Source organism: Canis aureus, chromosome 10 (assembly GCF_053574225.1).
Source record: "Canis aureus isolate CA01 chromosome 10, VMU_Caureus_v.1.0, whole genome shotgun sequence".
Lineage (NCBI taxonomy): Eukaryota > Metazoa > Chordata > Mammalia > Carnivora > Canidae > Canis > Canis aureus.
In genome coordinates, this window is record NC_135620.1 from 36,881,692 (window position 1) to 36,906,950 (window position 25,259).

At 41.1% G+C, this 25,259-nt stretch overlaps 1 protein-coding gene and 1 long non-coding RNA gene across 11 annotated transcripts in view; one reads left to right on the top strand and one right to left on the bottom strand.

Annotated features, from left to right (window-relative positions):
• Positions 1 to 23,123, bottom strand: part of FREM1 (FRAS1 related extracellular matrix 1) — a 164,868-nt gene extending 141,745 nt beyond the window's left edge. For 2 of the 10 annotated variants that reach the window (XM_077912008.1, XM_077912007.1), the window contains exon 1: positions 22,436 to 23,116. The gene's annotated coding sequence lies outside the window, so the exon portion shown is untranslated. Of the gene's footprint in view, positions 1 to 15,953; positions 16,155 to 21,997; positions 22,116 to 22,435 lie in introns of those variants that run through there. The other 8 variants (XR_013387804.1, XR_013387805.1, XR_013387806.1 and 5 more) reach the window with 8 other exon arrangements.
• On the top strand, positions 20,734 to 22,922 carry LOC144322224 (uncharacterized). The gene is made up of 2 exons (XR_013387807.1): positions 20,734 to 21,753; positions 22,522 to 22,922. It is a non-coding gene; the product is annotated as an uncharacterized LOC144322224 (long non-coding RNA).
• Positions 23,124 to 25,259: the final 2,136 nt, after the last annotated feature.

The following is a 25,259-nucleotide window of genomic DNA, read 5'->3' on the forward strand; positions in this document are numbered from 1 at the left end:
TAGAAATTTTCAATGATCAATGGTAATGATGTACCCTGATAAGAATCGTATTTACTACTATTCTTTTCTAAAATGCTGCAGTGGTAGCTATGCAATGCAAGGAATGTACCTTCCCCCTCTTGTGCCAGCACAATAATCTATCATAGCTCTTTGCTGGCTTGCTTTGCTGTGTGCAGGACTCACATATGTAGCCTGATACTCTTCTCCTGTGATCCAGATCATTGTTACCAATCAAGGGAAGATGATATAAACAATGGAACCTTTTATCTTCTCTGTTTTACAAGTACCCTCAAGTCTTTAAAAATGAAAATAAACCTGAAAGAATTGACCCTATGATATGTGCACCCATATGTTTACTGCAGCATTATTTACAGTAGCCAAAATATGGAAGCAATCCAAGGGCCCATTGATAGATGATGAATGGATAAAGATGTATATAACTACAATGGAACATTACAAAAAATAAAAAATAAAATAAAATAAATAAAAAAGAAAAAGAAAAAATTTTTTTAATTTTTTTAAAAATTTTTTAAAAATTTAAAAAATGGAACATTACTAGCTATAAAAAAGAATGAGATCTTGCCATTTGCAACAACATGGATGGTGTTAGACAGTTATGGTAAGTGAAATAAGTCAAGGAAAGACAAATACAATTTGATTTCACTCCTATGTGGAATTTAAAAAACAAAACAAATGGACCAAATAAAAAAAGATAAACAAAAAAGTAGGCTCTTAAATATAAAGAACAAACTGGTGGTTGCCAGATGGAAGATCGGTGGAGGAATGGATAAAAGAGGTAAAGAGGATTAAGAGTACACTTATTGTGATGAGCACTGAGTAATGCACAGAAACGTTGAATCATTTTGTACAGATGACACTAATACAATGCGGATGTTAATTATACTTCAATTTAAATATAAATACACAAATCTGAAAATGGGGGGTGAAAATAAAGTGGATTTATTTATTTTTTTATTTTTTTATTTTTTTTAATAAAGTGGATTTAAATTAAAAATGACCAACTCAGAATCAACCCATTCCCACCCACCCAAACATAGAGAGATTTTGCCTAGAACGACGAAGAAAGCCAGTAAGAGTTTTCTAACTTCTCCTTCACATTAGAATCTTATAATACTATCGTAGAATTTTTGATGGATTTTTAAAATCATCATTATTTTCACCCAAACCAAGTTTCCAAGTAATTCCTATAAATCAAATGTAAAAATTTAAAGCATAAACTTGTAGTTAGAATTATCCATGGGACAACTGAATTGACTCCAAACCATATATGACATAAACTGATTCACTAAGGAGCAATTAGCTGACAATCAGGGCAACTGTATCTTGAAAAGGACTAGCTATCCACACTCAGACCAAGTGGTTCTCTTCTTTGTTCTAGTTGAGGAAATTAAGACTTAGACTTTACCAAAGACTTCAGATGCACTGCCCCCTCTGACCTTAGCACCTCTGAGAGAGGGACAGAGAAGTCTAGTTGCTCCTTGTTTTAGGCAAAAGGGAATCAACATTCTAAGACCTCCCCGAGGTCATAGCCAGAAGCAGCAGAGCCTGGGGGAAGTGGGTCTTGGAGTCCCAGCAAAGGGCTTTTTTCTCCTGTACGCTGGCTGTCTCATTCTATTCTCTCCAACAGAGAACAGTTGAACCATATAGACTACAAAAAGAAGCACTGGGAAGACACAGTCATAAAAATGGTTCTTCTCTTTGAGAAACTCATAACCTCTTATGGAGCTTCAACTGTTCAATGACCTCCTCCCCCCCCCCCCCCCCCCCGCCAAGAATGAAAATCTTCTGCAATCTTGCCCAACTCAGGATTTCCAGAGATTTCTCTCAAATAGGGAGAATAGAATCATGCAGAAGAAATAGCTTGTGACTTCTAAGATTGTTTTTTCTTTAACAAATAATTTGTGTCTTCCTTTCTTCATTTTTTGATTACCTGCTATAAACAGGCACTAGGCTCTATTTTTATGTGTATGTTTTCATTTATTTCTCACAACAAACCCTACAAAGCATTTTCTACTATTGTTCTGAAATGACAAAATAATCCTAATTAGAATTAACATTTACTAACTGCTTACTGAGGGGCAGGCATCATTTAAAGTACTTCAAATATATTATCTTTGTTTAATTTCTGCAACAGTTTTAGGAGGTAGATGGTGATTTTACAGGTTTGGAAAATGAGATGCAAAGACGGTAAGTAACTTGCCCGCAGTCATCAGGTCATCAGCTTGACTCCAGAGTCTGTGTCCTTGTTACTGCAACTTAGTTTTGTCTGACTCCAGGACCCAGGCACTTAACCACGCTACATTATACTGCTTCACATCACCACAAAAATCTTAGACTCCTTGCAATGGCTTCACTACCCAATCCCCCGGGGTCATTTTCTTGAAGCCTGTTTACCCTTAGAGATTTTCTTTAGAGTTCCCGACAGCAACTAATGACTCTTGCCTAGTTAAAGTTTCACTGAAGGCAATGCTCTCTCAAAGAAGTGGCTGTTACTTTAAGAGGAGATAATTAATGCAGATGCCCCAACTAAGCAAATCTTGAATCTCATAGCGTTCCAACTCATCACACTAGCAGCACAATTTAAAGGCCTCAAGGCAAACAGGCCTCCTCAAAATTCCAGTCTATTAAATCAATAAAATATGTGTTGATTCTGTTTATAACACTGTGTTTCCTCCACTCTGCAATTTTTTTCTAAAATGCAATCTAAATCACAGAATGTATGGTTTGGGAGAAACTTTAGAAATCAAATAGCCCATATCCTTCATTTTTTTCATCAATTTATTTGCTTTTATGAAAATAAACCCCTTTATGTATATTGAAGAAATACATGTTCATTATGCATATAAAAGAAATACATGCTAAAGGATAAAAATAAAGAAACATAAAGAAAGGGGAAAAAATACACTTTCCTAAAACCCAAAGAAAACATCCTTATGTGTATGTATATACAATTTTTAAAGTTAATTAAAATCATACTATAAAAAGAGCATGGACCATCCTTTCCTAGTAACGTAACATTCTAGTTTAAGCATCCTCCATATTATTAAATATTCCTTGTGATCTTACTTTTCATTTGTGCATTCTATCCAAGACATGAATATACTATGATTTCTACCATCATTCTATTGTTATGTTGAAGCACTTACCATATCAGTGGATTGTGATGAAAACCCCTTAGCTATACATTAGTTGATTTTCCTATTTCTTTCCTTTTCATAGTTTTCTAGCTGTGGAACTACAGGATCAAAGAGTATCAATTTATTTTGAGGCTCCCTGATATGCATGCTTTCTAGAAAGATGGTGCTAATTGGACATCCTTACTAGTCTTGCCCACATTCCACATCATCCCTTTAATCTTTACTCACTTCCCAAGTGAAATGTTGTATCCTGTCACTATTTTAACTTGCATTCCTTTGCTTACTTGAGATTTAGGTTTTTGCAACAATCATTTGTACTTTCTCTTCTAGAAGCCCCTTCATTTTACAGAAGAAAGTCCTGTGGCAGTTAAATGACTTTACCAATGCTGAAATACATTTCTAGGCACAAGATGAAATACATATCTAGGCAATCCTACCTAGCATACCACATCAGCAAACCAAAATTTAGATAATTTTCATATCCCTGTAAATGCTCTGCTTGACCAGACACACAGTCTATTCAATCTTCCAATCCCCAAACACCAAGCCAACTCTGAGACTTCTCACTCCAAACAAGGTTGGCGGTGTGGCCCCACCCAGTCAGATATTCTCTAATTGTTTCTTCCTTGTTCTTTATTCTTTATCCTATAAAAACTTCTTGCCTTCTGCCCCCATTCTGCAGTTCTCTGAGACCGTCCACTTCATAAAGTGTTAAATAAAGTTTGTTTGTGTCACCTAAATTGTCTCCTTTAATCTGTTTCTCAACATAAAGATTACATAGGTATCTGGAGACCAAGCCTGGTTTGGAAACTTAGTTCTCATAACATCCAGACCACAGCAATGTCCACTATCCATGCAGCTCGCTTAAATCACAGATGCTTGGTCCAGAAACATCCCTTTCAGTACTCTTTCTTCCCTGAATTCAGCAAGTCCTGACAGACTCCCAAAACTAAGGAGAGAAAGCCTTCCCTCAGGCTATTCTGTCAAGACCAAGGTTGCAAAGATGGATCTTTGACCACCACACAAATTCATTAGAAGGTTACCATTCTCAGATTTTTCAACAGTTCAATGCCTATCCAACCAGCAGAGGCCACATTTTGCAAATTGTGTTTATTAAAATACACATTTGGGGGAAGTTAAAAGTTTTTCACACAAAAATAAATGTCTTCTATATCCAAATCTATCTGAAGCACAGAATGCTGAAGTTTTTTATTTAAGGTTCACAATGCGATATGAGCATATCAGAGGCTCTAAGAAGTCCTGAGTAAAGAAAAACTTTCAGCCTGAAGTTTGCAAATGAACAGAAAACCCGCCCCACCCCCATACAAAACCCAGGTTCTTTGAAACATCACTCAAGAAACACTAGGTTGAAGAGTTAAAAATGACTGAAATATAGAATGGCAACACGGTATCTCAAAATTTCTGGTCACACCTGATAAAATCATACTTAATGAAGTCTACATCAGAAATCCAAATTCCAGACCACTCTTTGGAAACCAGACATCTGGCCTTTCTCTACAAAGATCTTCCACTAAAACTCCCTTCAAAGGTAGAGAAAATGGATGGCAGAGAGGATAATGGTTTTGTGCCCTCGATTTACAGTTGTTTTTAATGACTATTGAAGTTTCTTTAACCATCAAAGGCATTTCCTTGAAGATTAGGAATGGCCATAATTTACATTCACTTTGCTTTTAGCCAGAGGGATGTATCAGACAAACTTTCACAACAGCTTGTTTTAATTGAATAACTTAAACAGAATGAAAACCATTCACATTCACTCTGGTTGACTGTAACTGGTACTAACCATGTGTACACACCCAGACTTCTTACACTTAGGACCTTCCCACCCAGAGTCACCCTATCAAAATTGGTTTTCCTCTTCTTGAGTGAATTTTGCATCTTCTTCTTTTTTTTTTTTTATGATAGTCACACAGAGAGGGAGAGAGAGAGGCAGAGACACAAGCAGAGGGAGAAGCAGGCTCCATGCACCAGGAGCCCGAAGTGGGATTCGATCCCAGGTCTCCAGGATCGCGCCCTGGGCCAAAGGCAGGCGCTAAACCGCTGCGCCACCCAGGGATCCCCAATTCTGCATCTTCTAACTCACTATCAAATACCAAGTTGTCCAGAAGTGAGATTCTGTTTCAATTCACAGGAAGTCATGTTCAGAAGTTCATCTTCTGGAAACAATCCCCTTTTTAGAATACCTGGTTCTCTGTTTGAATAGGACAAATTCACTTGTTCTTCTAAGTAAGGCATAAGCAGTTGTAGAATACCCACTTTGTGACGAGGGCTATAAGGGCTAGGATTACAAAGACAAAAAAAAAATCTTGCTCTTAGAGAGTTTATAGTGTAATGGAGAAGGACAGACATACAAACTATGAATTAAAAAAGAGTGGGTAGTGCTCTAATGGTGGAATGCATTGTGTGCTACAGGAGTAAATAGGAGGGTGACATTTGACTCAGACTGGGCAGAGGGGAGGTCTCCTACAAGGGGAGAGAGCTGGATTAGAACAAACAGGATTTATTTAGAAAGGCGAAAGGGGCATGGTTGAAGATGAAGAGAAAGAATCAGAGAACCAACAAGCAGATGTTATGTCAGAAACATGTTTTTTGTGTAAATGAGTGGAGAGGTAGCTGACTTGTGTCAGTTCACTAAGGTATAGCCCCTACCTTTGAGAAATTGAGGTCTGCAAGAGATTCCTAATCAAATACTTTACAATACAAAATGATATTGCTACAATGGCATATGAGCAAAATGCTCTAATGAGTTCATCAAACTCAGCAGTTTACACTTAAAGAACTTGTACTTTTCAAGATGAACTACTTTATGGTGAATAGGATTGCTCAACATTCAGAAAACTACCCAGTGTGATGTCTGGGTGGTACAGTGTGGTTAAGGGTCTGACTCTTGATTTCAGCTCAGGTTGTGATCTCAGGGTTGTGGGATCAAGCCCCGAGTTAGGCTCCACACTCAGAGTAGAGTCTGGCTGAGATTCTCTCTCCCTTTCCCTCTGCCCCTTCCCTGCTGCTCTCTCTTGCCATCTCTCAAATAAATAAATCTTAAGAAAAAAAACAAAAAAAAAAAAACAAAACCTACCAAGCATAGCTCCTTGAGCGATGCTACAATAACGCAGACCATCTTACTTGCATGCCATAGCTAATGATAAAATCCAAAATCACAGATGTCTGGTGCAGAAAAGAGGCCAACCATCACAAATAGTCCTGTTAAAAAATCTGCTGAAATGGAAATGCTTTTTTTTAAAGGCAATATTTTTAAGGAAATAAGTATGAATTTGGAAAATACTTTATGAACAAAGATACTCATTACCCCAAACTGGTAAACCCAAATGTCTAACAATAAGGAAATGACCAGGTAAACCCATAGTACACCTGAAGTTTTGTAAAAATAATATTTATTTTCTCAATTTTTAAAATAGTACAAGTTCATTGTAGAAAATCTGAGAAATAGGGCAGCCCTGGTGGCTCAGCAGTTTAGCGCCGCCTACAGCCCAGGGCCTGATCCTGGAGACCGGGGATCGAATCCCATGTCAGGCTCCCTGCATGGAGCCTGCTCCTCCCTCTGCCTGTGTCTCTGCCTCTCTCTCTCTCCTCTCGGTGTATTCTCATGAATAAATAAATAAAATCTTAAAAAAAAAAAAGAAAATCTGAGAAATAAACAGAAGAAAATAAAAACTATCCAAAATTCTAACATGCAGAGACAATACTGTTAATATTCAGTCTTCTTTCTTCTACGGATAGTTATAGACTCTGTTTTTAATTTAAATTCAATTAATTAACATATAGTGTATTATTAGTTTCAGGGTAGAGTTCAGTGTTTCATCAGTTGTATATAACACCAGTGCTCATTACATCATGTGCCCTCCTTAATGTCTATCACCCAGGTAAACCTTCCCCCTACCACCTCACCTCCAGCAAGCCTCAGTTTGTCTCCTATGATTAAAGTCTCTGATGGTTTGTCTCTCTCTCTGATTTTGCCTTTAGTTTTCCCTCCCTTCCCCTGTGCTGCTCTGTTTTGTTTCTTAAATTCCACATAAGAGTGAAATTATATAATTGTCTTTCTCTGATTGACTTATTTCACCTAGCATAATACCTTCTAGTTTCATCCACGTCATTGCAAATGGCAAGATTTCTTTTTTGATGGCTGAATAGTCTTCCACTGTGTGTGTGTGTGTGTGTGTGTGTGTGTGTGTGCGTGTACACCACATCTTCTTTATCCATTCATCTGTCAATGGACATTTGGGCTCTTTCCATAGTTTGACTATTGTGGATATTGCTGCTATAAACATTGGGGTTCAGGTGCCCTTCGGATCATTACATCTGATCTTTGGGGCAAATATCTAGTAGTCTAATTGCTGGGTCATAAGGTAGCTCTATTTTAACTTTTTGGGGAACCTCCATACTGTTTTCCAGAGTGGCTGCACCAGCTTGCATTCCCACCAGCAGTGTACAAGGGTTCCCCTTTCTCTGCATCCTTGTCAACATTTGTTGTTTCCTGACTTGTTAATTTTAGCCATTCTCACTGATGTGAAATGGTATCTTATAGTGGTTTTGAGTTGTATTAGAAATGCTTTTGATGACTTAAGAAACCAGGTGATAAATGATAAAAAAAAAAATGAAATGTTGCTTGAGATTAAGTCACAGTACATAGAAAATCACAGAATTCTAGGGTTGAAAGGAGCTTCTCCTCCAAATTTTACTTAAACCAGCATTATCATCATCAGGTGTTATGCATTTACTTTGCATCTGAGCCTGTTTCACAACCACCTTTGGAGTGGATTCTATTCTAAGGATTCTGATTCTAAGGTAAATAATTTGTCCAAGGCAAATACTAATAAATGATTGAGCTGGCATTCCAATCCCAGCAGACAGGCTCCAAAAGCCCATGTTCCTGAACCCCATGCTCTACACTCCAGCACACACATAGAGGTCAAGGTGAGGAAGTAGTGGCCTTAAGGGGCTGAGTGATTTGCCAAAGGTTAAAGAATTGCTTGGCCTGCTGCTTTATTCACTTATACAAGCAGATTATGGAAAGCACATCATAATATCAAGTACTGTAGTAAAGTTAAAAAAAAAAAAAACCTACAAGTGGTATACATGGATCCTGGCAGTAAGGAGACCCAGACAATTGTTTGAGAGTACTTTTCCTGGGAGCAGGCCTTCCAGAACATGGGCAAAGCCTTCAATCCCAGCAAGATTTGCCAAGTGAACATCTCTTGCCATCACCTAGCTGCCTGTACCTGCCCTTTAAGGAGATGAGTGTCACTACAAGAAAATGAACCCTTAAAAAATGGCAATTCTTAAAACCAACGAACAATTAAACTTATGAGAACTCTAATGAGAGGCTTTCCTTTCTTCTCTGCTGAGGATCTTAGCACAATTCTGATGTTCAGCTGTGACCTACACATCACTTTATTTAACAAATATTTGTTTGTTTCACAAATATTTGCTTTTTATAAATAACTTTGAAAGGATGTACAAGACAAGGAGGAGGAGGAAGCAAGGGGAGTTTAATGCTCTGCTCTAGGATCACAGTTCAAGAGAAAAGAAATGCAACAGTAATAGGCACAGAGGCCAGACTATAAATCAGATCTACCAGCTCTCTCCCCGTTCCACTATTTCCTTGAACAAGGTCATTATTCTTCCTTGGCCTCTGCTCCTCTCCTATACGATAATTGATACCTTGCAGGGCCATTAAAGTAGTTAAATGTGATAATGTATGTAAATGTATTACTTACCACTCAACCAAAGTCCCCAGGGTGCATGCACATGCGCACCCACACAGAGAGCAGGCTGTCTGAAGGAAACTCAGTCCTTTTTGCCCAGGCCAATCAGTTTTTTTTTCCTAAAACTTGTTGGAAAAGTTACCACTGTAATGGATACATGTCATTAAACAGTCATCAAAACTCATAGAATATACAACATCACATATGAACCTGGATGAAACCATGAGCTTTAGATAATCATAACTCACTCATCAATTGGCTTATCAATGGTAGTACACCATACTGATACAAGATGTTAGTAACTGGGGAAACTGGGGAGATGGGGTGTATGTGAGAACTCTGTTCAATTCTTCTGTAAACCAAAATCTGCTCAGAAACTAAGTTTTATAAATTAAAAAAAATTATTATTTGAGCCATCCTTGACCTGTTCCATGATTTATGTTGAACTGACTCTCCAGTCACACCCAACAGAGCTAGAAATTTTTCTTAAGAGCAGTATAGTGCCATTAGCAACAAAAAAGGAGCAAGCCAAACCACAGTGACTTCTTGCTCCTTGCACTTCCTGATGTTCAGAATTGAGCATGATTTTATCCACATTGTATAGCTCTGTTCTTCCTCAGGATCTCCAGCTACTCAAGTGCCAGCAAGGCTTGCGGGCCACAGGACACTCCCACACTGAGGTCCCATATGTTAACCCAGCTCCAGTATTAGTTCTCCGGCACACGCATGAGTCCCTGATGCCTCTGTGGTCCGCTGAACTTAATTGCATTAAGATGAGTGGAAACTTAATCTGCTTACTTTGGCAGAATTTGGGGTGGGCTGTGGTGAGTGGGAGGGTGGGAGAGTGCTCTTAGGCAATGAGATTAAAAATGCTTCAGTACTACTTTAAAAACAAAATCTCCATAAACATTACAGGCTGCAAATAAAAAGTATCTGAATGTCTGATTTGATGACTTATTGTTGAGTACATGTGTGTGCAAGAATATAGCAATGTATAAGAATGGCATCACATAACAATTATAGACACCACCAAGTCAGAGAAATGTTTTAATAAAGAGATAGGTGCAACTGGGTGGCTCAGTCAATTAAGTGTCTGACTCTTGGTTTTGGCTCATTTCATGATCTCAGGATCCGGAGATCAAGCCTGTTGTCTGCCCTCAGCACATCAGCACAGAGTCTGCTTCTCTCCCTCTCTCTCTCCCTCTGCCCCTCCTCCTGCTCTCTCATAAATACACGAATTAATTAATTAATTAATTAATTCTTTAAAAAGAAAGACAAATAGGGCGCACACAAGTGGTCTTGGTTTAAACACTGTTTTAGAGTCCCCAAGATACAAATAGACTTTTTTTTTTTAAGTGGGCTTGCAAATCATTTGTCTAGAAGTGAGAACATATTTACCATGGGCAGAGCATCCAGACTAGCTGACAAATGCAGTACACACTGTGATGTCACTGCACAGTATGTAAACTCATCATGGTGGAAGATATTTCTGGGGAAACCACACTAACATACCTGTTCTCTAAAGTATTGGCCAAAGGAGCTGAGACTCCTTTAAGGGGTGTTTTCAGTTTCGTACACCAAAATTACAGGGCACTATTTGTGTTGTAACCATGCTCCAAGGGTGCTAGGGTGCTGTTTTCACAGACCAAAAAGTAAAAGGCGCCCCCAGAGTTATGCAGGGTGGGGGCTGACCCCATGTCTCCTGAGGCCTGAGGAAAAGTAGTGGCTACGAAAGAGACTTCACTCTCATGGCTTCGGCCCTATTTCATTGTTGGAAGGAAGTAAATAGGCTTTGTGAGGGCTGATGATGGTCTTCATCGTTGACAATATTCCAGAAATACACCAAGGTGAAAGAGTTGCCTTAATGTCACTCCTAACCAGCAGGGTCCCATTTCTGGCTTCTTATCAAGATCACTCACATATCATCTCAAATTTCAGATTTGATTTGTCTGGGTGCGGTCCAGCCATCTGAAATCAAAAGTTCTCTGCAATAAACTACAGCACTTTATTTTCTTCTCCTCCAAGTAGAAGAGGCAAAAGGGGCTTTAGGGCCCAAACACTGAAGGCAGGTTTTTTGGCATGTCTGAAAATTATCAGGGTGTGATGAAGTGGTGGGTGTAGGGCTGGGGTGCCACCTAGACCAGTACCAGGAAGAGGCTGAAAGCCAGATCCAGCTTGAAGGTGACTGGGGAGCAAAGTGGAAGAGGAGAGGGAGACAGGATGGCCCCAGACAGAGAGGAAATGAAGGAAACTCCCTGACAGCCTAGCTGGGAGGCCATTCCTAGGAAGCTAGTCACATGTGTGACAAGTACAGACATGAGGCAGTGGCTTCCCAAATTAGCAAACTCGTTAGAAAGGAAACAGTCTAAAATAAAAGAAATTAACATAAAGTTTAGCCAGTAAAATTTTATGCTAGCACTAGTTTCCATTGCATTCCAACTTTTCCCTCACTGTGACTCTTTAAAGACACAGTTAAATACATGTATTGCAACCACAAATTTTATTGCCCACAAGGCTAATATTTTTCCATGTTTTTTTTTATAGTATGATATATCATACCGTGATGGAAATAATCTTTTGGGTTTAGGCAGGAAGTAATAGGTCTCCCTAAAATCATTACTTACAAAGTCATTATTGATCAGATTAGAAAGGGATTTGAGGCTGTCAGCTTAATCATCTGCTGCAAAGCACAAACATTCAGACCTTCTGGTCTGTAAATTAAAAATCTCTCGCGTGATCCCAAAGTCTAATTCCCTTTTGTGTTCCTAATGTATCAGTTTCTTTCTTGTCAGTTCCTCAATGGAACAGTGGCCATTATTTCATGCCTCTTATAACATTTGTTACCACAATCGTGACTTTCAATCTTGTCCACTAGAGCCCATCTCACTACCTCCAGTCTTCTGCTTGGATATACAATTTGTCTTTTTCTACTCAATTAAAAAAAAAAAAAAACACAAGGATCAGTTTTTTGAAGGAAATAACTGGTTTTTTTCTTCTTATATAAAGAGAAAGTCAGATAGTAATGCATGACATTTATGTCATGTTCTTCAGTTCACACATCTCTTTGTAGGCAGACCTCAATTAAGCCTTTGAACTAAGGGTTAAGTACTTTGACTAAGCCATTCACTTTTTGAATCCTTTGAAGGTGCAAAAGAACCTCAACCTTAAAATAAATATGTTACTTATACCTTCTCAGACTTGTTTTCATTATCTGTACAGTCAGGATCCACAACACTGATTTCACAAGGTTACTGTAGAGATTGTGTTTGTTGTCATTGTTGTTAATTAACAAATTCAGCTGCCCTCACATTATGGGCACATGTGCTCCTTGCCATGTCATTGTCTTAAAGTCCTTAGTCTTAATCTTAAAAGTCTGAAAAGTCTAGGTCTTAGACCTTAAAGTTCTGGTGTCGGATCTCTCTGGCCACAGAACTAACTATTCAGACATGACGCGTGCAAGCCCCAGGCTGTTCTTGACAGCAAGCCTGCTGTGCAACACCAATATGATCTCGGAAAATATCTTTATTAGCTTAAGAGGTTGTCATCATTTGCCGTATTTTTTAAAAGAGGGGAGGGAATGAGGGGCAGAGGGAGAGAGAAAGAGACGATCTTAAGACAGGCTCCACGCTCAGCATGGAGCCCAATGCAAGGCTCGATCTCACAACCCTGAGATCATGACCTGGGTCGAAATCAAGAGTTGGATGCTTAACTAACTGAGCCAGAAGAGGCACCCCATCATTTGCCATTCTTAATGCAAACACTTCAGTGGGGGAAACAACAGATGAGGACCTGAGCCTTCCTACCAATGCATCTCATAGCCTGTGACGTCCATGAACTACAAGGATCCTAGCACCAAAGCAACTGACAAAGTTACAGACAAGGAAATGTCTCTGTATCAGAGAGTAAATAAAGGCCAGGAGTTTCCAATATAGCAATCCAGCAACAATCAATGTAGGAGGCCTCATAGCATCTACAATGCAAAATAGTACACAGAGCACATTGCTCTCTCCTAGCCTGAAGAGTTGAACTGGCATTGTGCAGGTTTTGTAGCCAAATGAGAAAAATAAAATGGGTTTCATCAAGAATTTTTAAAAGTGCAAAGCTAGTCCTGCCTGAGTAAGTTTCCTTGTCACCTTATCCTGAAGCCAAGCTCTAAATCCAGAGTGTATTACAAATCTTTTTTTAAGATTTTATTTATTTTTTGAGAGAGAGCAAGCAAGAGAGTGCACAAGCAGGGGGAGCAGCAGAGGGAGAGGGAGAAGCAGGCTCCCCCCTGAGTAGACAGCCCAATGTGGAGCTTGATCCCAAGACCCTGGAATCATGACCAGAGCTGAAGGCAGATGCTTAACCAACTGAGCCACTCAAATGGATTTCTAAATGTGAATTTATAAGTCCACAGGTTTTATTTTATTTCCTTCTGAGTAATAATGTCCTCAGAATTTGGAAGATCAGCTAACTAATACCAGGTAGAGGCCTTGACATGGTAGCATGGTATTATTTATGGGCTGAATTTTGTTCTCCCCAAATACATATATTGAAGTCCTAACCCCTAGTACCTAGAATGTGACTATATTTAGAGATAGTCTTTAACAAGGTAATTAAGCTAAAATGAGGCCATTAGGGTGGCTCTTAATCCAATATAATTAGTGTCCTTATAAAAAGAAAAAATTAAGACACAGATGGGGACAGAAGGAAGACCATGTGAAGACACTGGGAGAAGAAATCAATTCTACAAGCCAAGGAGAGATGTCTCAGGAGGATCAACCCTATTGACACCTGGTTCTTAAACTTCTAGCTTTTAGAATTGTGAGAAAATAAATTTCTGTTGTTTAAGCCACCAAATCTGTAGTCCAGTGTTATGGCAGCCCTAGGAAATTCATACATATGGTAAACAAGATATGAAGAGGATACAAAAACCAGTGTGAAAGTCTTTGGGTAGCTACTTAATATAGTCCAATAGCCACTCAACTGCTGTTCCTTTTGCACTGAAAAGTCACCTCCAGTGACCTCTTAATCACCAATCAGGAACTCCAGCAGTGGTTATTTTTAATTGTTCCAAGAATGCAAAGGGCTTAAGGCATCAACTATTCTCCAATATTCGAGCAAAATTATTCTTTTTTTAAGATTTTATTTATTTATTCATGATAGACATAGAGAGAGAGAGGCAGAGACACAGGCAGAGGGAGAAGCAGGCTCCGCGCAGGGAGCCCGACACAGGACCCAATCCCGGGACTCCAGGATTGCGCCCTGGGCCAAAGGCAGGCGCTAAATCACTGAGCCACCCAGGGATCCCCGAGCAAAATTATTCTTATAAAATGCTGTGATGTTTCCTGCAGATCTACTATGTGAAAGCCAATGGGCCTGAGCAGAGGCCACAGTGAAGAAAGAGATCAAAGTAACAAGCTGTGACAGGTGGGTAGCAGGAGTCTGATTTTCTTAAGAGGAGGCAAATATTGAAAGAAAAGGAGAAGAAAGAAAGAAGAGTAACCGGAGAGGAAAGGAAGAGAAAAGGCCCTTGTGTCTGGAATTTACAATGAACTGCTGGTGCACCAAGTCACCCCAACCATAAACATGTCCTACACTCAATGACTTTACATTAAAAAGGTTATATTGTATTTTAGAAATGAGCCAGAAATGTATTCTATACTTGGTAGAAATCAATTCTTCAGGTGCGTCGCCATCCTTGTTTGTTTTTATTGTTGTTATCCCTTTGATAAATGGGCTTTAATCGGCAGCCAGTGGCCCTCCCCATAGGAGAAGGCAAGCCTGAAACAGAAGAGCAGCCACACCAGTGAGTCTTGAGGACGTGGTGACCTTAGATTTGGATGCTGGTCCTGCTGCCTACCGGTGACATCATCTTGGCCAAATTAAGTTCTCTTAGTCTCAGTTGTCTTAGCAGTAAAAAAAAAAAAGGACTGAAACACCAACCTATGGTTGTGTTGTGAGAATCAAATGCAGAAATACGTATGTAGACATTAGAACTCAGTGGGTGTTCAATAAATGTTAGTGTTCTGATCACTGCTACTACCATCACTACCACTACCACTACTATTACTCCTACTACTCATCAAACATATTCTTTTCTCCTTTCCCACCATAGGCCTCATCTTGACCAACTAGCCTACATCCCAGTCTCTACTCACCCCTCACCACTTTGCATTCCCTAAGACCACTTGATTTTGATTGCCACCACAAGTCTACTGAAATAGCTATCTCAAAGGCTGCCAGTGACCTGCTAATTGATATATCAACTTGAAATTTTCTCCAACAATCCTCTCTGATCTTGAGCACCTAACAGTGCCCTCTACCCACTTTCTGGGTAATTGCTTCTTTCCTGGGTTCTATACCTCAATATACTCCCGGTTCTCTTTCTACCTAACCACTGCCTTTTTCTCTTTTATTTGCTCTCCATTCTATTTCTTCCCTCTTTGTTTTTATCTCCTTTGGGTCACACTGCACTGCTAAAAATGTAGCATTTCTTAAAACTTCGAGCTCCGCTGGCTTCTCACCTCCGCTCTCACAGCCTTTGGCTAACACCTGTAGACTTATGCGTTCCCAAACCACAGTCCTACCCTCTCCCATAGCCTCCAGTTACACATTCACAATGACCTGCTGGACCCTTCCCATCTCTATGTCCCTGTTCATGTCTGCTCCTTGCCTGGAATGTCTTTGCTTCCATCCTTATTAAAATCTTTATGTATTGGGGCACCTGGGTGGCTCAGTGGTTGAGCATCTGCCTTTGGCTCAGGTCATGATCCTGAGGTCCTGGGATCACGTTCCACATTAGGCTCCCCACAGGATCCTGTTTCTCTCTCTGCCTATGTCTCTGCCTCTCTCTCTGTGTGTCTCATGAATAAATAAATAAAATCTTAAAAATAAATAAATAAAAAATAATAAAATAAAATAAAATCCTTATGTATTAAGGCCTCATGAAATACTTCCTTCAAGATGTCCTAAGATATGATCATTCCATTTGGAAATATTTCTTTCCTGCTTTTCAGAAGAATCGAATTTTATTTAAATCCATCACGGGGCATTTATCACATCCTACCTGATGGAGTAGCTATTCATCTAAGTGTTTTGAAGGCAGGAGAACAAAGCATCTATTGCATGTGATATATGCTCAACACGTCTCAGTAAATGAAAGCAGCAAATACAGTTGAACTATGCCTTCACACACTGACATCTTTGAACTCTTCTCATTTAAACTTGAATATTTCTGTGAGTCTGGGTTATAGAGATGTGTCTAGTTTTCCCTCTAAAAAGAAAAAAGGAAAAAAGAGGTTAGAGACATCCTTTCTCTTAAAAGAAACATCTTGAGTGGTGCCCATAGCTCCATTTTTGGCCTCCTCTGGCTAAATCATTTTCCAAATTCCTAAACCAATATAGAGAAGACAAGCTTATCCAATGAACAAACAGCACAAATTCAAAAGTGTAACTGTTATCACTGGGAACACAATCAAGACCGATTGTTGTTGGTCTCAACAATCGGAGGCTGGAATAATGGACTGAAGCTAGTAAGTTCACGTTTGGGAATGTAAGACTACATTCCCAAAAAATCAACTGCATGTGAATGGGAAAGAATAGACCTACTTTGGCAGTAATTTATGAAAAAAAAGAGTCTGTCTTCGAACTATTTGAAAAAGGAATAACTTTACTCTCTGGGTCCAGGGTGCAGAACCTTGGATAGGTGGAATTGTACCCTACTTTTTTTTTTTTTTAAGATTTATTTACTTACCTGAGAAAAAAAACAAGAGCATGAATGAGAGGGGCAGGGGAAGAGGGAGAGAATCTCAAACCAACTCTGCGTTGACTGTGGAGCCCCACACAAGGCTCGATCTCATGACCCTGAGATCACATGAGCTGAAACCAAGAGTCAGACCCTCAACCAACCACACCACCCAGGTGCCCTGCACTCTACTTTTAGGAGGAATTTTCCTTTAGAGTTGTCCAATAATGGCACGGGCTGAGATATAGACAGAGGAAGGGAGAGAGTGTGGATTAGGTGCTTTCTGAGGTCTCCTTTAACTGTGACACTACATTTCCCTGCGTGATTGTCCTCTGCCCATCTCTCCAGTCTCTTCTCACAGGATTCTCCTCCTTGCCCCTGACAAGCTACTCACACAGCTCTTCCTTCTTAAACTCACTACCCTGCCCACTCTGAGCCTTTATATGTTTTACACATACACGGCTATTCCATCTGCCATGAATGCCCTTCCCCTATTTCTACCAAACTCTCGTTCCCCTGGCCAAATTCTATGCATCCTTCAGGTCTTAACCTCCCAGACCAGTGTTATCTGCTTGCATAGAATCCTGCGATACCCTTACCACAAGTGGCATTTTAATTGTTTATTTGTAGTCATTTTATTAAAAGTCTGCCTTTTACCATAGTCTGTAAGCTTCTTGAAGATAATAACTATGATTGTTTTGCTCACTCAAGTCTCTCCTGCCCTGGTCATCAGCTCTGGCACAGAGAAGCTTAGTAAATATTAGTTGAGTGACTTACTTATCACAGTGCAAACACTGGACCTATAAGAAAAAAATTAGTGGAAGACAAAAAAAGACCAGGGGGCAAAGCAGGGGGAGCACTGCATGTTTGAATGCCTGTCGTTTCGTCTGGTGATAGTTCACAGGCTGCCCACGGGGAGAGCCCAGAGTTTCAAATTCTCAAACAAACATTTCCCCCAGAAGTTGGGCCCCTGGCTACAAAGGAGCAAAATCCTCCCAGCCAAAAAAAAATAAAATGATTTCTTTCCTGATGTATTTATCTGAAATAGCTATAAAAGTCTTCCATTCTGGAGGGTCAGGAAGAAATGAGGACAGAATGGTTTTAACATTGGCCCTTGCTCTCTGTACTAATTGCTTTGAGAGTCGAAAGCTTGTTGAGTCTGTTCCATCTGGGAGAAGGAATCAGTGGGACCAAGGCCAGAGAAGTGGTGGGCTGACATCTAGTCTGTTTCGTCAATGAAATCTGGAAGAAAGCTTAATTTCCCATTTCTCTTCTCTTTTCACCTATAAATTGAGGGGCTTGCCACATGTGTGATCCTTGCCAGCCTTCACACCTGTGTTAGCGCTCTTCCAGAGAAGAAATACTCATTGAGCACTCGTCATATATCATGGACCATGCTAGGTGCTTTCCAAATATCCTTTAGCTCTCATGAGCATCTGCTAAGTGTCCATATCTTCACTTTACTCAGAGGAAACTTAGTAAGTAACTCAGCCAGCATTACAGAACCAAAGAATATTGCAGCCCAGGACTGGAACCCAGCTGAAATTTATTCAAAGAGTCTTCTTCTTTTTCTTTTTTTTCTATTACACCACTCCAATTTAACATTTTAGTTCTCCATTTAATACTACTTTTTGGGTTTCAAAATAATCACTAAGGCTTATTGAATGAAATAGAATTATCCCACCACGTTACAACAAAAAGGAAGATTTACATAAAACAGAATCCAAGTGTTACTGTTGTGTGCTGCCATGTTGCCTTTCCAAGGAGGAGAATCATTTTAATGGGAAAAACAAATCTGGGCTACGAAAGAGATTTGATAGGAAATACCCAACAACGTTTAAACATTTGGATGAATTCACTTCTAGGAATTTCAATCCTTTCTGAAATTCTCCCAACTTCACAATGGTTTGGACTTAGCATTTACAAAATGAAGAATTTTTAAACCAACAGGAAATGCAGACCCTGGAATGAAAATCCCATGGCATGGAGTACAACTTCATGAGATCAAGTCCTGGCTCATTTATTGTACGAAGAATTTAGGGAGCATTTGTAAGTCCTGAGCAGCTGATAACACTTGGCAGAATGCAGAGATAGGATCCCAGGGATGTGGAACACCGATGGAAGGATGCGGAGCTCAGTGGGTCCTCCAGTGTTCTCTGCACGGAGATAGCTCTAAAGAAGCCAGATATGAAAGTTTCCAGGATAAAACTGAGAGTGAAGAGTGACATACAATCTTAGAAGCCTCTGCATGATGCATAAAAGGATTATTTTTGACATCATATCAGCAACCCATAAATAGGGAGGGATAAGAGTGAAACCAGAGACTCTTTTGGCACTTCCTGTAAACCTACCAACAAGAGGCCAAGAGCTTTTTGTCAAAAATATCCAACTTTGCAATATCCCTGTACTCTGTCGTCTAGTGAGTAGCTTCCCACCCAAACATAATATCTTCAGACAGCTGGAAGCTACATTTGTCAGAAGAGTGCACAAATCACAGCTATATTTCCTTATCTGGATGGCCAAGCTTTAGAACCCTTTGAAATGTTGCAGTCATGGCAGTGAGAGAAACTATAGTACAGACAAAATGCGGATTTCATTAGGGAGTTGTTTTTTTGTTTTATTTTTTTTTCCCCAGACCCTCAAAGGTCCCCGTTTGAGTCTCTCACCTGGTAGCACAAAAGCTATTAAATCACTTGAATGAAAGGGTCAGGTTGCAAGCTGTGCAAGTATGGAAGCCGTCAAGCCCTGTTCAGACCACCCAGCTCTCCAAAGCACTAGCGACACCAGATTCAGACAAGATAAGAGGCTGCTGTCCTATGTAACCTGGCCCACAGAGACAGCCTTTCTGGAGAGTTACAGGACCCCGTTGTGAGGAATGACTGTGTGCTCTGCAAAGGTAGGATTTGCCTAACTCACTCTACCGGTGGTCTCAGTTTCTTATGAGAGAAAGAAAAGTTAAAAGATATTTTTGAAAAATTTTCAGAAGAGCAATAAGCCAAGTCTTTGGGCCTGTTTTCAAAGCAAATGCTAAAAAGCTCCCATTCCCCCTTATCTGTGTTTAGAAGACTAAACCAGCCGTGTCCACCAATGTCAGAATTTCAGAGCTGGAAAGATACTCAAATTCATTTAACTCAACGGAGTTTCTTGACAGAGGAAGTGAAGTTTAGAGAGATTAGCTGGCTCATCCAAGACTGGTCAGCAACAGTTAAGACTTGAAACACCCTGAGGACCAGGGCTCTGTGCGCAAACACACAGATCTTTCTGCAGTCCTCCAAAAGTAGCATGGAGCCTGGCACATAGTGGGCACTTGCAAACATTTGGGGTGAGGAGAGGGGAAAAAAGGAAGGGACACTGATGACCACACCTATTTTCTTTTCCCTACAAATATACAACGGCATATAATGTCATTGGAGATGAGGAGGGAGGCTGAGTTCTTACTTTGGTATGTTGTCAAACGAGGACCTCAGCATAATGGAGGAATCACTTCCTGTTTCTCCCAATCCCATGGGTTGGTCTAATTGAAACTCAGTTTCTTGGAATTAGGCTCCTCCTGAACAGTCCCAAGAAATAATTCAGCTTAGCTCAGCCCCCTTCAGCCTAGCCCATCCCCAGAAGCTGAGTATCCCTGGGAGGCTGATAAAGAGAACAGCCGTGGGTTGAAAGTTTCTAAGACAAACACTGCTTGGCCATATGGGGTCAGGTCATCCCAACACACGGGGGAGGGGAAGACATGGCATGCAAGCAGCTTTGCCCAACTCCTCCTCACTCACGGGAATGGAAAGGCAAAGATGGAAAGAAGAGCAAGGAAACAAAGATGAAGTTGGTGGGAATGCTGCTTAAAAGCCCTGGTGTATCAGCCAAGCATGCAAAGCCATGTTCCATATAACTTATGTTCAACATCAGCTGAAATTCAAGTTTATTATGATATTAACCAAGTATGTGACAAGAATTTAATTGCCAAGGACAACGCAGAGCAGTGCTTTTCCAAATGTAGATCTCATCTCCTTTGGAATCACCTGGGTATACTCTCGGCCCCTCCCCAGGCCTAAAATCCTCTGGGGGGTGTGGCCTGGGCACCTGACTTTCAGCAAGCACCCAAGAGGTTCCTAAGCACACTAAGTGTTGAGAATCCCTGAGAGAGAGAGAGCAAAGGTAGTTAACATTTTCCTAGAATCATGCTGAAGGCACTTTTATCAAGTGTGGGCAGGGAACTGGGAAGTAATTCTTCAAGCTTTAAATAGAGCCAGGAATGGTGGTGTCAGTTTTCCAGAGCAGAAACCCGAGGAGGCTTTGGATCACTAAGTCTGGTCTGCGAAGCAGCCGTGAAGAGGTTAATCTCTCCAGCAAGATTCCCAGGTCATAAACTCCAACCAGCCCCCGGAAATGCTCTTTTTAAGCTGTGTAATTCACACCAGGCAACAGGACTGAGCACAAGAGTCGAAGAAAAAAAAAAAAAAAAAAAAAAGGCAGAAAAGAAAATTAAATGCCTTGAAAATTATTTCTGTGACCCAGATGAAAACTAAAAGAAACTACTCACTACAGCACCAAAGAATCTGGGTAATGCGCAGCAAGAACTTAAAAAAATCAGCCTCAAACTTGAGAACTAAATGATTTCTTTGCCCCTCCAACGCTCCTTCTCATCCTCATAAAAATAGAAACCGGGCTCTTAAAAATACATATCTAAATAGAAGTAAACCAAAGCCAGGTATCCAGCCCTCCTGCAAATTTCGATTTCTTCCTACCAGGAGGATATTATCTGTGGTGTCAAGTTTTTCACCATTTCCCGTAGCTGAGAAGAAACCTTCTGATCTGGGCTGGAGAGGGTGGATTACACAATTGAAAACGGTGATCTCCTCGGTGGGGTGCCACGGGGATGGCTTCGGAAGAGACTCCTAAACCGTGTTACATAATAAAGAGACTCCTGCGGTGGGCATATGGGTTTTCTTTAAACAGTGCAAACTGCCACCCTCTGAGTTGACGTGAGAATTAAACTTTTGCAAGCGGACTCCGCACTTCTTGCAGGGAGCCTGGAGGCCGAGGCTCCCCGGCAAGCCTGGGGCACGGCGCTACCGGAACCTTCGCACCCCAGAGGAGAGCAAGGACGCAAAGCACACGCCGACAGGTAGTGCTGTCCCTGTCCGAGCTCCAAAGCTAGCAGCCCTGGGCCCGGGGAAGCGGGGGAGTCACCGGCCCGGTCGTCTCGGGTGCGAGGGCTTCGGGAGGCAGCGGGAGGAAGGGCAACCCGGGAAAGGAGCGGGAGCCGGCGTTCCCGTCTTTCGGGTCAGCTGAGTCCTCGCTTTCTTTGCACCAAGACGCCTTTAGCCCCACGCCACAGGGAAACAGAGCCTTGAGGTCCCCATACTCACTGCACGGTCCTTGCGGGGCCCCTCCCGGGCGGCGGCGGCGGCGGCGGCGGCGGCGGCCGCGCACACTCGCGGACTGCGGGGCCCCGGGCCGGGCCGAGACCGCTGCCGGCCGCTCCCCTCCGCCGGCCGCGCCCGGGCGTCGCTCTGAGGTCGCGGGCTCCGCCGAGGCGCCTCACTTCGGGCCGCCGCGCTCCGCCACCGCTGAGCCCGCGCCGCCTGTCCCGCCCGCCGCGCCCGGGCACACGCGCGCTGCAGCTCCGCCGACCCCGACTCACGCGCACGGGCGCCCACGGGCGCCCCGCACACACTCGCAGGCGCGCGCGCGGCCACACCCCCACGCACGTGTGTGCACACGCACACATGCCGCACACAGGTACACGCGCGCTTCCCCCACCCCCAGGCATGCACGCGCGCTGGCACCCACGCGTGCGTACTCACACACTTTCCTCCTGGACCCTCCAACTCTTCAAACACTTTTTTTTTTTCCTTTTCCCCTCCTCCTGAACCTCTTTTCTTCGAACCAGATTCCTCCCCGGAGAGGTTTCTATTCCAATTCAGACAAGATGCTCAGCGTTTCCGAAAGGAGGAGGAAGGGGAACTGGCCCCTTTTAACTTTCGTCGCGGCCTTTAAAGCAAAAGAGGAGCTTCTGTTCCCAAGCCCCACTTTAGCTGTTCAGTGTGCAAGGCTTGTTGCGTGCTTGAGTCTCTTTAAAAAGTCACCAAAAGTCTCATTTACATAGAGTGCGTGACCCCACCAATTCAGATATCACAGGTCAAGAAACCGCCACCCCCCCCCCAAGAAATCCATGTCATTAAACATGTCAGGGTTCAGTGGGCGGGTGAAAGTCTGGATCCCTAACAACTGCATAATAAAATACTTTCCTGTATTTCATCTCCACCAGAGAATAAAAGTAATGGCACACCATCTGTCCTGACTTTTAAATTGACGCTAAATAGAGAAGTCGAAGTATCATCTCACTCTGGACGAAATGTTTATATTGAGACATGTCTGGTTGTTCCAAACTTTAGCCAAAAGCACAAGGCTTCAAACTGCAAATCCAGTTCACTCAAGATGGGGTTCCCCTTCAGGAGCTTGCCATGCCATACCCCCTTCCTTGGAAACAATGAGAAGAGAGAAGGAAATTGAAAAGGAAAGAAAATTGCACCAGGGAGGAAGGAAAGAAAGAAAGAAAGCTAGGAAGCAAGCAAAAGAGAGAAAACAATTATTTTATTTTACGACATGCTTTATGGGTACTTTAGGTATACTTACTCAAAATCACCAGAAATTTAAGATCTTCTAGAATCTCTTGATTCACCCCATTTGCTCTGATAATAAATTAATGAGGGATCCCTGGGTGGCGCAGCGGTTTGGCGCCTGCCTTTGGCCCAGGGCGCGATCCTGGAGACCCGGAATCGAGTCCCACGTCGGGCTCCTGGTGCATGGAGCCTGCTTCTCCCTCTGCCTGTGTCTCTGCCTCTCTCTCTCTCTCTCTGTGTGTGACTACCATAAATAAAAAAATAAAAATAAAAAAATTTAAAAAAATAAAAAAATAAAAAATAAAAAATAAATTAATGAAACTTCTTAAAGAAACATGAAGCTCTCTATAAGTAAACAAACACTGTTGGCTAAACACAATTATTAGTAAACAAAATACAGTGACACTGTGTGACTCCTGTGCTAATGTCAAAAGGGCAAGAAATAAAGCCTTAGTGATACAGTTAGGCAACACAATGTGATAGATGATTTTGTTCTCAGACTGAATTTAAAAATTTATCAGCTTGTGAATATCTTAATGACAAAGAAATGAAAAAGATCATAGATACTATTAGTTGAGACCCGAAGTCCATTTGATAAGAGGAATGATAGTAGGAAGTTGCGTCCATGTGCTTCTCCTAACATCTGGGCTAAATAAAGTGTATGGATTAGTCGAGAAACAGAAATAAATGTTTTCCATCACTTCTGTGAGAAAGAAAAATACATCCAGCATCTAAGCAAAAAATAACAAACAAACTTAGATTGAAATGTAGTTCAAAATTTCTGCAGGAAATATAATTTTCTTTGAGTTAATTAGTATATGTATGATGCTTGGCCTAGCATTATGCTGGACATATTCTAGGAGAGACAAAGATAGAGTTAGGTTAGCCAAAACATCTTGAAATCGGAAGTACTTGCTTACACAAATAAGTCACACTCTCTCTCTTACATCTCCCACAAATGGATGAGGGCTGTTAAAGTCAGACAATTATCAACTTCTATAATGTGCTCCTTGAACAAGTTGAAATTCAAAGCCAAATGTTAAAAAAAAAAAAAAAACAAGCAAAGGAACAACAAAGGATCCTGCCCCTAAAAGCATATGCTGTTGTGCTGAAACAAACTACATTTTAAAGAAATCATTCTGTTTCCAACTGAAGGGTTGGAGTGATGTGAAAGACATAAAATGTTTTGGAGATTAGCATGTGTTGAAGATTAGCATTCTCTTTTGGATTGTAGCATGTATAATTTTTACTGAACAGTTATAGAATATAGCAGTTTCTGAGAAGCACCGCCAACATCTTCACCAAATACCCCCCATAAGCGAATTAGGAGTGCACCTATTAAATACTGCTGATGGCACCGAGCACATTGCCCTGTGAAAATGGTTTTCCCCTGAGTCTATAAAACCTGATGACCACAGGGAGCAAGGCTGCAACAGGGAGTGGAAGTGGTCACACTCTAAATAGATCAACTTAAAACAAAAACAAAAAGTAAGCAACATAAAAGTAAAATAAAATACCCCATACAGCAAGAAAAGAACAGAAATACAACCCAGCAAGAGTATTGGAGGCAGAGGCTTGCTGAGCTCGAGGTTGGGAGCTGACAAGGTGTATAGGGAATGAAATAAGTCCTGAGAGAGGCAGGAAGAAGAGTGGTGTGCTCTGCTCAAAATCAGAAGAGTGTAGACTGATATCACTCTTAAACATAAGTGCAAAATCCTAAATAACATATTTACAAATCTACACCTATTTTGATAGATACTAGGACCAATATCTAGTATCTATCAAATTTTTGGATGGCAAGGATGGTTCAAAATGAACACATCTAGCAGTTTTGTCTTTTAAAGGAGAAGAAAAAACACACACACAATTGTCTTCATAAATGCAGAAAAGCACTATTCAGTAAAACCATTACTAGCCAACTAGGAATAGAATAGAAGTCTTTCCATACAATCAGAGATATCTATCAGAAATCTTGCACTTAATGGTAAAGTTTTAGTAACAACTA